Source organism: Mercenaria mercenaria, chromosome 6 (genome assembly GCF_021730395.1).
Source record: "Mercenaria mercenaria strain notata chromosome 6, MADL_Memer_1, whole genome shotgun sequence".
NCBI lineage: Eukaryota > Metazoa > Mollusca > Bivalvia > Venerida > Veneridae > Mercenaria > Mercenaria mercenaria.
In genome coordinates this window covers 79,771,147-79,786,907 of record NC_069366.1, presented here as the reverse complement: position 1 = coordinate 79,786,907, position 15,761 = coordinate 79,771,147, and the positions used below count along the sequence as shown (strand labels likewise).

Sequence of the window (15,761 nt, the reverse complement as noted above, 5' to 3'; positions counted from 1 at the left end):
TAATTCTAAAACTTGCCATTTTCAAAGGGAATAAAGCCCTTAGGGAAATTTGAGACCAAAGTTGATTTCATATTTTTCTGATTTCTTTCTTTTAATTTTGTTGAAATATAGCAGCAATATAGAAGTATTAACAATGGAAAATCTCTTTGTAATTCATTATCTCTGTGGAATCTCTGAAAGAGCAATATTGTTTTCAGGGGCTGTACTTTGTATAATTGCTTTTTCTTTTTATTTGACCACAGATGTTAAAGTAGATATATTGGAAATGTGAGAAACCTGTCACATTATTAGAAGATGCATGACTTAGGCTATTTGACAATACTGTACACTGGATAGTATTTGTGAAGATCATGTTTTCGATTACTGTAAAAGCAGAAATTTTCACGAGGGTTTAATTTTCGCTATATTCACGAGGCACTGCATCTAGTGAAAATTAATCCTCGCGTAAATATTCACCATTAGTATAATTCAAAATAAAGTAGGATACCACTTTTACAATTTCGCGAATAATAAACCTCGCTAATATACTCGAAATTTCAAATTCGCAAAATTTTTATCTGAACTTCTAAGCAAAACCAGGTCTGGGATTCAGTAAAATATCAAAAGCCTGAAAATCTACATTCTCAGGCCTGAAATCTCCTTTTTCAATAAAGTTATATAGGAAAATTCTGGCAGCCAAAAGCCTGAAATCAGAACCAGTCCTGAAAAATCCCAGGCCTGAAAACGTGTAAATCAACTAAGTTGTGGAAAATATTATCTTTTATTCTTGTTGGACCAAATTTCACAACCCAACTTAAGGATTTCAATTTGTGCATGTTTTTGTTTCAGTGTTTCATTTCAATTTTCATTTGGTTTCAGCAGTTCGGTTCGGCTCGGAGTATAATATAAAATGGCAGTTTGGCTAAATTTATTTCAACAAGCGGCTCAGATACCAGTTTATTAGTCTGTGTTCAGACTGTATGTTTTGTTCAAAGGAGATAACTCCTGAGGCTATTCAAATTTGGTATAATTATGTCCCTTGTCTTCTCAAAACATCAGAGCCAGGACTGATGAAGTTATAATTCTTACAGAATTATTTTTTGTAAAAAAAAAAGATTATCTAGTCGGTTACAAAGCCAGACTACCAGTTTATATGCAACAACTTTACAAAACTTTGCAGAAGTTGAAAAAGTGGACATAACTCTGGTGGTAAAAAGCATGATCAAGTTTGACTATTTCAGGGGCCATAACTCTGAAAATAGGGGGTGGAGCCAGACAAAAAATAGGAGGTGCGCACGTTCATATCATGATAAAGACCCATTCAAGGTTTCATCAATTTATATCAAATACTTTTCGAGCTAGGCGCATCACGAACTTCGGACAGACAGACGGACGGATGCACGGACAAGACCAAATCTATATGCCCCCTCCACTCATGGGGAAGAGGGGGGGGACACAAAAAAAGGAGAAAAAGTAAACGCACACACAGAAATTTTATTTTCTATTAAAAATTTGCTTTGTTCACCAGGGCATCAGATGTTCAGCTGCTTATGTAGTGCTTTAATGAGTGAACAGCATTATGATCTGAAAAAATTGAAAAATGGCATTTATTTCAATTAATCCTATGTTGGATATTTTTTACTTTGTGAGTTTTTAATTCTAACATGACCAGCAAATAACCTACATACATGTAGCGCAAAATCTATCTTGGGTTATTCTGCAATAAACCACTCGCGTGTAATGATGTCATCCGATTCAGGTGCGTAGCACGGTAGTAAAAAGTAATTACCATTTTTTCTAACATTGTTGATACTAGAATTTCGTGTTAGAATCGAAATAATAAGTTCCCAAGTGTGTTTATCATAGAATAACCCGAGTTTATCATTCTTATGCGAAACAATATATCACTCAGGCCTATGGCCTTCGTGATATATTCTTACGCATAAGAACTCAGAACTTGGGTTATTCTACAATAAACCACGTTTGGGAACTTATTATTTCTTAATCAAAGAATATGTCCATCAGGTCATAGTTGTGTCAACTTTCCTCGGATTTTAATTAAGAAATAATTAAAGCAAACCCAGTTTTAACACTATTTTAAATAATAAACGATGGGCGGTTAGGCCTAAAAAAAAAAGTTCTTTGTTTCCGGTAACATGCTCAAAAAATTTAGGGTAGGTAGGTCGGAAAAAATTTTTTTTTTGGTATTTTTTTTTATTAAGGGAGACTTTTCGGAAATTTTTTTTTTTGACAAAAAATGATTACAAATAAAGGGGTTATGCCTTTAGAGCATCAGTAAGTTGATTTCTAACATCACTGGCCATGTTTAAAGCATAAAAAGTGCAGTTTTGCATCTTTTTGTTAAAAAATTGAAAAAAATATTCTCCAAGGCCATAAAAACATTTAGGGTCGGGCCAAAAATTTAGGGTAGGTCGGGATACCAGAAACAAACAATTTTTTTTTTTACGCCTTATACGTCGGGCATAATCATTTCACGAGGGCACAGCTTAACAACTACAACTTAACCACCAGAGTGTATAAACAGTGTTCAAACAAGGTTTTGTTATAAATTATTTGATTCTAATATATCTTTCATTGTAAAATTTTGATAAAATAATTACTGTGAAATCATTTTTATTCATGTAGGACGAATTTTCACGTATTTCGCACTAGGACCGATGCGCAAATTTAAGACCGCGTTATTATTATTTTTTAATTATATTTTTATACTAAAATTGAAAATGCGCGAATTAAAGCCCGCGCGAAACAGTCCTTTTTCACGTATGCGCGAAATTTCATGTCAGCAAATTTAAATGATTTCGCAGTATTATAGAACTGTTTACTGGTGCATGTATCAGGCACCAATTGATAGGTTGTCATCACTTTTGTTGGACCAAATTTCACAACCCAACTTAAGGATTTCAATTTGTGCATGTTTTTGTTTCAGTGTTTCATTTCAATTTTCATTTGGTTTCAGCAGTTCGGTTTGGCTCGGAGTATATATGAAATGGCAGTTTGGCTAAATTTATTTCAACAAGCGGCTCAGATACCAGTTTATTAGTCTGTGTTCAGACCGTATGTTTTGTTCAAAGGAGATAACTCCTGAGGCTATTCAAATTTGGTATAATTATGTCCCTTGTCTTCTCAAAACATCAGAGCCAGGACTGATGAAGTTATAATTCTTACGAATTATTTTTTGTAAAAAAAAAAAGATTATCTAGTCGGTTACAAAGCCAGACTACCAGTTTATATGCAACAACTTTACAAAACTTTGCAAAGTTGAAAAAGTGGACATAACTCTGGTGGTAAAAAGCATGATCAAGTTCTGTAACCTGTGGAGAAGGACTAAAGTAAGTTACACATGGCTCCTAATAAAATTTCAAACTGATTACTGGCCTGTCTTCAGAAATAAAACAATTTTTCCACATGGATCTAAGACCAGTTTTGTGCAAGTGATTTTAGTACTGACTGAACCAGTAATTGCCTTTCAGCCAAACCTTGAAAATCTTTAAAAAATTAAAAGACAGAATCTTTGAATGTTAGAGCATCACATCTTATCATCATGCTGGTTCCCAGATAGTTTATATCCCCAGACTGGTTCACCAATTGCAGGTGGCTTCACATCTGTCCAACATGTGCACAGTCTGTTACAATCAATACACAATCAAAATAATCCTCCAAGGAAGATACACTGAAATTGTGTCAGATTTCACATTAATCAGGAGTTGATTAAAAATTTTCCAGGCAGTGTTTTCAGGTACAAGAATTTACAAGAGAGTATTGAAGACCTAAATTGCTTAACTGTCCTACTGAGTTGCAGCGTAAGAAGTTTGACATTTTTTAGTTAATCTTTAATCAAATTTTGAGAATAAAGTCAAAACTTGATCAGGATATTTTCCTTTTACCACCCTCAGAGTTCTTTAAGAACGTTTTATAATATGAAAGGTACAGTTCTATTATTTTTTTAGCTGGTTACACCAGATTATATTTTCCTACCACAAGTATGTTTTTATAATCTTGTCCTTTGTTAAATTTTGTAATTACCTCCCTTTAAAACATGTGAAAAATGGCAGACTTCTTTTGATAAAATTTCTTATAAAAATTTCACATTAATATTTGATAGCTTAATGATATTTCATCTACCTGAACCAGTACATTATAGGGAAGTTCTTAAACTTCTTAAAGCTTTAGAATTAATGTAGGGATAACGCATGTTTTTCAGAGTTATAACATCTGCAGAATCCACCTGGCTCGGGTACCAACGATTCCCGAGGGATTTGGAAGATGTTATAACACAAAAAGGACATTCGCTAACGTTATTCTAGCACAAAATGCGTAAAAACCAAGTGAATGAATATATATCGTCCCTCAACGTCATTAAATTTCCATGAAATGTGCGGTCAAGTCTACGTTGTTTCTTCACGTTGACCTCATTTCCTTTTGAATTATCCGTTTTGGATCCGTAATACGTTTACGCTTTATAATGGAACAGGCATATATAAAATGGTGTTTTAACAGCAGGTGAGCGCAAGAATCTCTCTGTTAACACCCATTTTCCCTCCTGTTAAAACACCCCCGAAAAGTGACAATTACAGTACTTTTATGCTAGAATACATTTTAAAATCTATTTATATGATCTAGGCAAAAAGGGAGAAAATAACAATTTTAAGTACGTAAATTTCTTTTGAAATGCTGATATCTATATAATTTTCATTGATAAATTAAATTAAATTAAATTAAATTGTCATTATCTAATACAAATTGTAGGACATAAAACTTATTCTAATGTTAATTAGGCTTTATATTAGTTGGGTGTTTGAAAAATCAGAATTCAAAAATACCTCCATCTTACACAATTGTATGGAATTCAGTGAATATGAACATGTGTTGGTGAAAAGTCTTAAAAGTTTCAAATCAATCAAGTTCCTGACCTAAACACTGATAATGTGCTGGACAGGATCAATTGCAAAGTCTTATTGTCACTTTGTAACATATTTCTTTTTCCTATATAAAATTTCAAAAAATTTAGACCTCTTATATATTTTATTTCATCGTTAGACATAATTTTTTTAAGAAACAAAATTATCTCAAAATTAATCATTTTACAAAATATTGTATTTTCTTAATGAATTTATTTAAATGCAATTTTATGTGTATTAGTACTTTCAAAAAATTTTATATCTAAAAGAGTGTGTACATGTTTGATAGAATTATGTGGAAAATTTATTTTAATCTTTTATATATTTATGTAAAACAAAAACCTGTCCAGTGATCACCAGTTAAAGATATTTTGAATGAACAAATTTTCTTTTTTTTTGTTCTAATGTTGAAACTTTTTTTTTCTCACCAAACATTTGATTATTTTTTCACTGTGAAATTACAAATATAATGTTCAATATAATATTTCAATAATTTCATGAGTGTACTAGATACACATAAAAATTTAATTTCTATTTTCAGTACAAATAACCCACTTGTGTATAACTTACCATATCACACAGAAAATAAATCCTTTTTTTCAAATTTTACAATCTTGGTCTATATTATCACTTCGAACAAAATCATAGAATCTTGAAATATTCAGGTTTTCTATCAGCTCATGAACAAAATAAGTTTCCACTTTATTTTTCCTGGTTATTTTTTCTTTAATCAAATCATAAAGCTAAAGAACAAAAGCATTGCAATTTAGATGCTAAGATGCAAAGGCAATATGCTTGTCAATCGGCAATGCTCGTCAGTCATAAATAAGTTTGTCACGTTAAAGTTTAATCTCAGCGATTACAGCCAACACAATGATAGAGATTATTGTGTGAGAACAGCCAAGCACAAACTTCCAGGAACTGCCACTATGCGAGAAAAGCTACAAAACGTTTCACAGCATACCCAGATATTGGTTAACAAATCACTTCCTCATGGCGGGCGTCAATACACTGCCTTTACAATGACACTCATCTAAAACATATTCCCATTGCTTCTGTTCAGTTCTCCACAAATTTCTTTTTATTACACACAGCTTCTTATAATTATGCTTATTATTTTGTACAAACAAATATGTAATATTTATGCGTAAAATATGTATATACTCCAAGTAACAGGTTTAAATTCCAGTTAGATAACAAAATAAGATTTAAAGTTTTTTGTTATTTTTATGATATAACGTTTTAAAACCTTTTCAACTAAAATCCTGTTCAAAGTGGTTAAACCATTAAATTTTAAAACACAAGCTCAACTTTCTGCTGTTTCCTAGTTCGACAAATTACTGAAGCTTTGTCAGAACATTTGCCGTCTGCTTTTACATGTGTGTTTCCTAAGAGAAGCACTCTCCATGTGAACTGATATGCCCTTTGCTGGCTGATAAGCCCGTTGGCTGTGTGGTATATTTATTGTAGCAACAAGGTATTTAACTAATCCAGGATATATAAACATCTTAATACGCTGGAATTATATATATCATTATTAAGCATAAATTAATCAGGTACATAAGAACTTTTTTCACTGACATTACATTAGGAGACAATAGCTCTAATCATGTACAATTATTTTTCATAAATTGTAGTTTTTTTTTTAAAAGAGAAGATCAAATTAATACCTTGTGAAATTTCTTAAAAGGTAACAGACTTTTTTTTCTTTTTTTTTTACATGGTGCATGCCTTCTTGGAAATAACTTTTCTTCTGAACAATCAGGTGGCAGTATTATATACACATCACATTTTATAAATTTGTCAGTCTGCTTTGGGGTGGACTGCAGCAATCGCCTTCAAAAGAAAGGCATCCGTCTTTAAAGTTTTCTGCCATTGCAAAAATTACCTACCTAGATTTACAAAGTCTGTTGAGATCATGTAATCTGTAATAAAGTTTATTTCTTTCTTCATAATGACACTGATAAGTTTTAAGAAAACCATTTTCTCTCTAGGCTCATCTCAACATGTTAGAGTCAGAGATACGAGATTTTGTAATTTTTTTCAGAAACTGCTATTTGAGAGGATTTAATGGCAGATATATTTATGTAAAGGACCCTATAGACAGATGCCAGTCTATTACCTACCCTAAAATGTCAGAAATTTTGGGCTGACAACAGCATATGCAGTAATTCATGTAAAAAGTAAGGTATAATGTACCAACTATAATCTGACGTAATTATTACCATATTGTTAACACTACATAATCACATCAAATGTACATATTGCACCATTAATAAGGTAACACTTATTTTATTGTTCTTGTATCAGAAAAACACATTTTTCTGCAGAATGCCTTGAATCTTGTTCACCTTTCTTGCAATCTGTAACACATTACCCAATTATCCATGTCAGGTAATAACCCAGCATGGATTGATAATATTTATAATGTTGGTGGATAACTCTGCAGGAAAAACAAAATTGTTCCTGGAGTCACTAATTACTTTAAGATTTCCTTCTTCTTCTTGGCTATGGGAACTAATCCCCATAAAAATTGTATACAATATACCCTGGCATTAATGTTAAATCAAAACCTTCTGTGACAAATTGTTTCCAACCACATGAAAGCTAATATACCACCTGATGCCAAGGGAGGTAATTAGAAATAAGGGAGATAATTACAAACACTGGTTCCATAGGGGATCGATTATACCAGGAATGTAAACAGTAAGGAAGCACTTGCACCAAATATCATGAGAAAACCTTAGTATAGGTCAAAGATGATAATTCTACTACTGGGTATACTTATGTTTATGTTCATTTAAAATTTATAATGAGGTTCTAATATTTGGGCAAATCCAAGTGAATTGTTCAGACTTGTAATGATCTAAAGGTTATGACTTTGATCTCCTTTTAAGGCTAACAAATTCTCTATAATGATTTTGCAAAAGAAAAAATAATTCAAGGAGTAGAGTTGTCAGCTACTTGCAAAGAACAGGTCAGTACTTACATCAAATCTAGGTTTACTGGCCACCATTTCTTGAAAGAAAGACTGCTAAATATAAATTAACAATTAACAAACAAGCAAGCATTCCTAGGTACCCCTCACTGCCAAATTATCGCTGTAGATCTGTAAACTGATGCTTTCAATCAGGCAGTAATTGCTGAATTAAAAACAAATGTTTTGAATTTGATTACAAGGTGGTATGTTACTCTTCAAAATTTGGTTCCATTATTGATACAGACATTGAGAGCAGAAGGAAACATGAGGGTTATTTTGCCATCATTGTTCCTAATTCAAAGTCATTAGGAAGCATGAAAGTACTGCCTGTAAGAAATTAGCATTTGGCAGAAATTAGTAAGTATAAATATATATTGTCACATTTTTCTATACGTGATTAGTTTTGTATCTCCAGACCTGACTGTGAAAACTAGAATGTGTCTGTAGGACACAGGATGTGCCCCCCCACTGGTACATTTGCCACAAATAAGGGGCAGTAATTCAAATGTTTGCAGTCTTAATGGGGTATAGTCTCAACAAACATATTATGAAAATGATTCATTATTCTAGGCCCTATATTTTTTGAGCTATGAGCATCACAAACAAAAAATCCACTATTTTGACTATTTCAAGGGCCATAACTCTGTAATAAGAGCTAAAATTCTCAAGAAGAATACCAAGTGTGCAAGATCACATCACATTAAAGACTCCAGCAAGGTTTCCTGAATTTACATCTAATACTTTTTGAGCTAGGCACATACTTAGGTGAAAAAGTGCATATTTTTTACTATTTCAGGGGCCATAACTTTAAAAATAGAGGGTGGAGCCAGCCAAAAAATTAGAGGTGTGCAAGTTTATATCATGATTACAACTTATGCAAGTTTTCAACCATTTATATTAAATACTTTTTGAGCTAGGTGCTTACAAGGTGAAAATGTACATTTTTGACTATTTCAGGGGCCATAACTCTAAAAATAGGGGGGACAGAACCAAATGAAAAATAGAAGGTGCACAAGTTCATATCATGATTAAGACTCATGCAAGGTTTCATGAATCTATATCAAATACTTTTTGAGCTAGGCGTATCACAAGGTGAAAATGGGCAATTTTGACTATTTCAGGGGCCATAACTCTAAAAATAGGGGGCGGAGCCAGATGAAAAATAGGAGGTGCGCAAGTTTATATCATGATTAAGACTCATGCAAGGTTTTATGAATTTATATCAAATACTTTTTGAGCTAGGAATGTCACAAGGTGAAAATGTGCAATTTTGACTATTTCAGGGGCCATAACTCTGAAAATAGGGGGCGGAGCCAGATGAAAAATAGGAGGTGCGCAAGTTTATATCATGATTAAGACTCATGCAAGGTTTTATGAATTTATATCAAATACTTTTTGAGCTAGGAATGTCACAAGGTGAAAATGTGCAATTTTGACTATTTCAGGGGCCATAACTCTGAAAATAGGGGGCGGAGCCAGATGAAAAATAGGAGGTGCGCAAGTTTATATCATGATTAAGACTCATGCAAGGTTTTATGAATTTATATCAAATACTTTTTAGCAGAGTCACAGTGAAAGTGCATTTTGACATTCGGGCAAACTCAAATAGTGCGAGTCATGAAAAAGCGGTGGAATTCATAATGATAGACTAATGCAAGTTTCTGATCTATCAATTTTTTGAACTTCACAGGTAAATGTGCATTTGACTATTTCGGCCATAACTCGAAAATAGGCGGAGCCAGCAAAAATAGGGTGCGCAGTTATATCATGATAAAGACCATTCAGTTTCACAATTATATCAAATACTTTTCGAGCTAGCGATAACGAACTTCGGACGACAGACGACGAGCAGGTGACAAGACAAATCTATATGCCCCACCACTCACGGGAGGGGGACACAAAAAAGACCATGATGGTCCGAATCCCTCACCTATCCACATGACCCAGTGTTGAACTGAGTATACATCGTTATTTAATTTGATCAATTTTCATGAAGATCCATTGAAAAATAGACCTCTAGAGAGGTCACAAGTTTTCCTATTATTGTGACACAAATGACCTAGATTTTTGAAGGCACGTGACCCACATTTGACAGCTGACCTAGATATCATCAAGTGAACTATCTCACCATTTTCATGAAGATCTCATGAAAAATATGGCCTCTAGAGAGGTCACAAGGTTTTTCTATTATTTAGACCTACTGACCTAGTTTTTGACGCACATGACCCAGTTTCGAAAGCTTGACCTAGATATCATCAAGTGAACATTCTGACCACTTTTCATGAAGATCCATGAAGAATATGACCTCTAGAGGGTCACAAGTTTTTCATAGTTTACGACCACTGACCTAGTTTGACACAGGACCCGTTCGAACTGACCTAGATATCATCAAGTGAACATCTGTCACTATAGTTGAGAAGTAGCTGAGTCCCCCCCCCCCCGTGAATAGGAGGAAAAAGTAAATGCACACACAGAAATTTTATTTTCTATTAAAAATTTGCTTTGTTCACCAGGGCATCAGATGTTCAGCTGCTTTAGTAGTGCTTTAATGAGTGAACAGCATTAAGATCTGAAAAAATTGAAAAATGGCACTTATTTCAATTAATCCTATGTAGGATATATTTTACTTTGTGAGTTTTTAATTCTAACATGACCAGCAAATAACCTACATACATGTAGAGCAAAATCTATCTCGGGTTATTCTGCAATAAACCACTAGCGTGTAATGACGTCATCCGATTCAGGTGCGCAGCACGGTCGTAAAAAGTAATTACCATTTTTTCTAACATTGTTGATACTAGAATGTGGTGTTAGCATCGAAATAATAAGTTCCCAAGTGTGATTTATCATAGAAAAACCCGAGTTTATCATTCTTACGTGAAACAATATATCACTCAGGCCTATGGCCTTCAAGATATATTCTTACGCATAAGAACTCAGAACTTGGGTTATTCTACAATAAACCACGTTTGGGAACTCATTATTTCTTAATCAAAGAACATGTCCATCAGGACATAGTTGTGTCAACTTTCCTCGGATTTTAATTAAGAAATAATTTATAGCAAACCCTGTTTTAACACTATTTTAAATAATACACGATGGGTGGTTATACGTCAGGCATAATCATTTCATGAGGGCACAGCTTAACAACTACAACTTAACCAGCAGAGTGTATAAATAGTGTTCAAACAAGGTTTTGTTATAAATCATTTGATTCTAATATATCTTTCATTGTATAATTTTGAAAAAATTATTACTGTGAAATCATTTTTATTCGCGTAGGACGAATTTTCGCGTATTTCGCGCTAGGACTGATGCGCGAATTTAAGACCGCATTATTATTATTTTTTAATTATATTTTTATACTAAATTTGAAAATGCGCGAATTAAAGCCTGCGCAAAACAGTCCTTTTTCACGCTTGCGCGAAATTTCATGTCAGCGAATTTATATGATTTCACAGTACTATAGAACTGTTTACTGGTGCATGTATCAGGCACCAATTGATAGGTCGTCAACACTTTTGTTTGGACATTACCATCAACTGTTAAAAGGGGTGCTTACCAAAAAGATACTGACTGAATGGCGAACAGTGCAGGTCATGATCAGACTGCAAGGATGTGCAGGCTGATCATGATCTACACTGGTCGCAAAGGCAGAATCAATCGTGTCCAGCATGACCAGGTTTAACTTTTCAAATATGAACTTTCTGGTAAATTTAAATGGAATATATTTCTTCAAAAATGAATAAAAACATTGTAGTGGCCATGCAGCTAAAGGGTGACATCTCCATTATCATCTTAAATTCTGATTGCATTTACTGGAAATCATCTTCATTAAAAACAGCATTTTTTATTCACAATATATATTTAAACTTAAGTTAATACTTTGAATAAATGTCTACAAGGGTGTTGCATTTTGTAAAAGAGCAATGGAGCATTTATAGGGGAGTCTGCAGTACAACAAGAATGATTTAAGCAAAAATGGTAACTAATTTAACCAAATTAGGGACAATAACTCTGGTGGTATCAGCCTGATTTTCAGGAAGATGCTATGAGTGAAAACAAACACTCCAAATACCAATTAAATGTGAAAAACCATTATTTGATAGTTTTAATTTCAAAATATCTCAATTCAATTTCAATGCAATCAATTTCAATACAGTTTGTTTAAAAAAAATTCTTAACCATAATATGCTATGGCATACATTTATATAGAACTCCATTATACTATTTGGAATAAATTTACAAAAGATATAAATAACAACTTGTATGTACATTAATGGTCATATTGATTGAGCTCTCCTTAATTGGAGAAAGAAAAGTTAACAATAAAGCACTCCTTAATTGGAGACTAAAGATTTGAAAAAATTCTCAGATTTCTCTCAATCAAAGAACATCAATGCCCTTCAAAGACAAAATCTCAAGTTGAAGAATAAATAAAGTCAACCACTGACTTGGAAGTACACTAAACGACATCATATATGTATATCAAAGTCAATTTTAATACAGTTCTCCTCAATAGGAGAACAGAAATGTTCACAGAATTGGAGAAACTGAATACCAGTCTTCTGTTTTTTGAATCATCAATCTGAGAAATATATTAGCCTTCAGGTAATAATGAAAACTGTCTTCTGCTGCTCCAAGACAGTTGGTAATGCTATTTCAAACATTTAGTTCCATTTGGTTTATGAATCAATACCATCAGGAGTCTAAGAGTCATGTGTCAGCTACATTAGAGAGATTGCATTTGCAGACTTTCAAACACAGAAAATACCAACAATAAAATATAGTCCCTACTGAGTGTTATGGTAAAAACATTCCTCTATATTATAGAATGTCTGTACACAAATAAAATCTGATTTTATATACACCAAGAAAATCATATGCTAATCCTTAGCCTACTAATTTTCTAAAATGGAATGGTCCATCATTCATTTTGGGCAATTAACCATTCATTATTTGAAAGGGTGTTCACTGAAAATTTACTGACTGAACAGCGAACAGTGCAGACCTTGATCAGCCTGCATGGATGTGCACTGGTCGCAAAGGCAGAATCACTTGCCGCCAGCAGGCTAAAGGTTAACATAAATGTGATCAGCAAAGCAAACTCTAACAACTATCAAGAAATATATTATTATTATAATAATTATTATTTCCCTCAGGTTTTATTGCAAGAATTAGTTCTTGTTTCTTTTGTTAGTTCCTGTTTCATTATATCTGTTCAGGAAAAAATACTGAAATGACATTAATTTACTGAATAGCACACTCCCGTATGTAAGGATCTGTGACGTCACCGATAAGGTCTGCTATCTAAAAATAGCACAGGACTCAATTTGCGGACAAACAATCAGTGCATTCATTGTACAATAGCATAAGTAAACCATAGATTTTGCATTTTATTCGTTATTTTTGATCAGGTTTCTAGCCTACACATCGCAAACAAATGTTTTTTTCCACTTTTAATTTCAATAAACTAGCCGAGAAACTATTTTTTTATATCCATGTTAGAAATAACATACCGCTTTTTCTTCAATGTATGAAAGGACGATGTTAATGAATGGATGATGTTATTATGTCATTCTGTTTATTTTGTGACACTTTCAGTTCTAAAAAAGAATATTTAGAAAAAATAAAACAACTCGTGAAAAAATGTATTAATGCCAAATGGAAAGCGTTAATATTTAAAACAAAAATGTATTTACAGAACAGAAAAAATCAAAGTTGTTCTTCTTGGTTACCGTCATACATTAAAAGTATATTTTTGCAAAAAGAAATCTTCCGTAAGGCCAGAGTTTTTTTATCTTTCGTTTTACGGGAGATTTCTGAAAAAATGAGCAGGGGGAGGAGGGAATAAAAATAAAAATAAAAAGCTTGAATGTGAGCATCTCGGAAAAAAATGAAAATAAAATAGAATTTTTAAAAAATTTTTTTTTATTTTGATGACTTTTCGTTTCAAGTTTTGTTTACTTGTGTTTGTGTCCAGTATTAAATATTGTGATGTATTGTTATGTTTTAAGACTATAAAAGCCATTTATACAGGATGAGAATTGAATAAAATTTTGTCGAAATGTACATGCCAGACAATTATTTTCATGCATGCTTGTGAATAAACTGCTTCAGTCATTGTAACTCACACTGGCAAGTCTTTAAAATTCAGAAAGCTTGTTTTACTTAATTTAAGTGGAAGACAAAAATTATTTAATCTGTAACAACAGCCAGAGTGAATTTCAGTGACATCAAGTAGAGACTAAACATGTCTGGTATAGAGTGGCCTAGTAGTGTAGTAGTTTTGGTGGTTTGGTTTGCTTGCATCTTCTGCTGTGTAACCTGCTTTTTATAAGTAATATTTACTTATTGTATCTTTCACGAATATCATCTTTAAGGAGGTAACTTTTCAGTTTATGCCAGCTCATAATATACTGGGTTTTATCAGCAAAATAAAGTATTTAATAACTTTGAATAACAGTCACAGTGCAGATGACAAGGTTTTTTATTCAGTGATGAAAAATGAAAGATAATCTAGCAAAAAGTAAACTGAAAATTTACCTCATTTAACTCTGTAATTTGCACCTTTTTATAATACACTTAGTTCAACTACTGAAGTTGCATCACTTTTTGTCAAAATATTGTCTCCAATGAAAAGTATTCTTTATTTTTATACACTTATGAATTCTATTGAAGTTACAAAAGAAATGGACCATCTGTCTGAGATTTTGCCAACACTACCAGCTGCTTTATGCCAGACAGTCCCAAGCCTGTGTAAAGTGTGAGGGGTCACCATTGAAATAAAAATGTAAAAAAAAAAATCTGCTGTTACAAATATTTATTTGTTCTGCAAACAATGTCTTGAATAAAATTTAATGTCAAGGCACCTTTGATATTGTATTACCTTTCTATGGCAAACTTGTAAGTTGAATCTATTGAAAACAATATGCGAGGAAGACAATCTTTAGACAATTTATAGATATGCCAGACTACACTTTAGTATTACTAGTAATTTAATCATTTAAGTGAAGTTTACCATCAGCTCAATTTGGACACAATAATCATCGTCCATCCACCCATGTTGAAAGAGAGAAAAAAAAAACGTTAAAGATAATCGGTAATTATTCAGTTGATAAACTAAGTAATTGACCTTGTTTTCGTGATCAATTTACACCCCCTCAAAGAGCTAAAAGAAGTGTGTCAGTATCGTGGAGATCAAAGCGGTATTTTGCTCGAGATTGTCATGGCATTACGTCATGTTTTCGCGCCATGTGACACATCAGTGTCTGATTGTACCGCATCGGTTCTTAAAATTGCTGAGAAATAGAAATCAATAAAAAGTTTCTTCTTTAATTTGTTATCAAAAGCGAATGTGCTATATCCCGATAGTTACTATCGTGGATATCCTACCTCTGTGACCTATTTGCCCTCAAGGAATTTACATTATTGTTTGACAAGAAAAACTTTTAAATTGTTGGTCAAAAAATACAAGTACAAAGATTCATTTAAAATTTATTAAAAACTGCAGTGACATCACATTGCTTTATTTTAAAATCGCATTTCTATTTACGTTCACGAGGTCACGTAACCTATTCTGCCGCACTAACAGAAATCTGTTTGCCAAAAATCGTTTTACTCCATGTATTGTAATTGCTGCCGCTTTTTCATTATTTAAGATTTTTTTATTCTGTTTTTTGTACTTTCTGGTCAAAAGTCTGAATTTTATGCCCATAGTATTCATCATTTATTTACTTTTAGAATGAAATAAGTAACTAATATCGCGCTGTTTGAATTTTTACAAATGATTATATGAAAATTTGACCGTTTTTATAGAATTTTGCCTACATTTCTGTCGATATCTTATTAAAATCATTATAGAATTCAAATACTATTATAGT

General features: G+C 32.7%; 1 protein-coding gene across 5 annotated transcripts in view; it reads right to left on the bottom strand.

The window, feature by feature from the left end:
• LOC123548429 (protein CBFA2T1-like) overlaps nt 1–15,761 on the bottom strand; it is a 170,735-nt gene that overhangs the window by 22,484 nt on the left and 132,490 nt on the right. The window contains exon 1 of one of the 5 annotated variants that reach the window (XM_045335691.2): nt 5,469–6,284. The exons of the other annotated variants lie outside the window; for them this stretch is intronic. The gene's annotated coding sequence lies outside the window, so the exon portion shown is untranslated. Of the gene's footprint in view, nt 1–5,468; nt 6,285–15,761 lie in introns of those variants that run through there. 5 annotated transcript variants of the gene reach the window in all.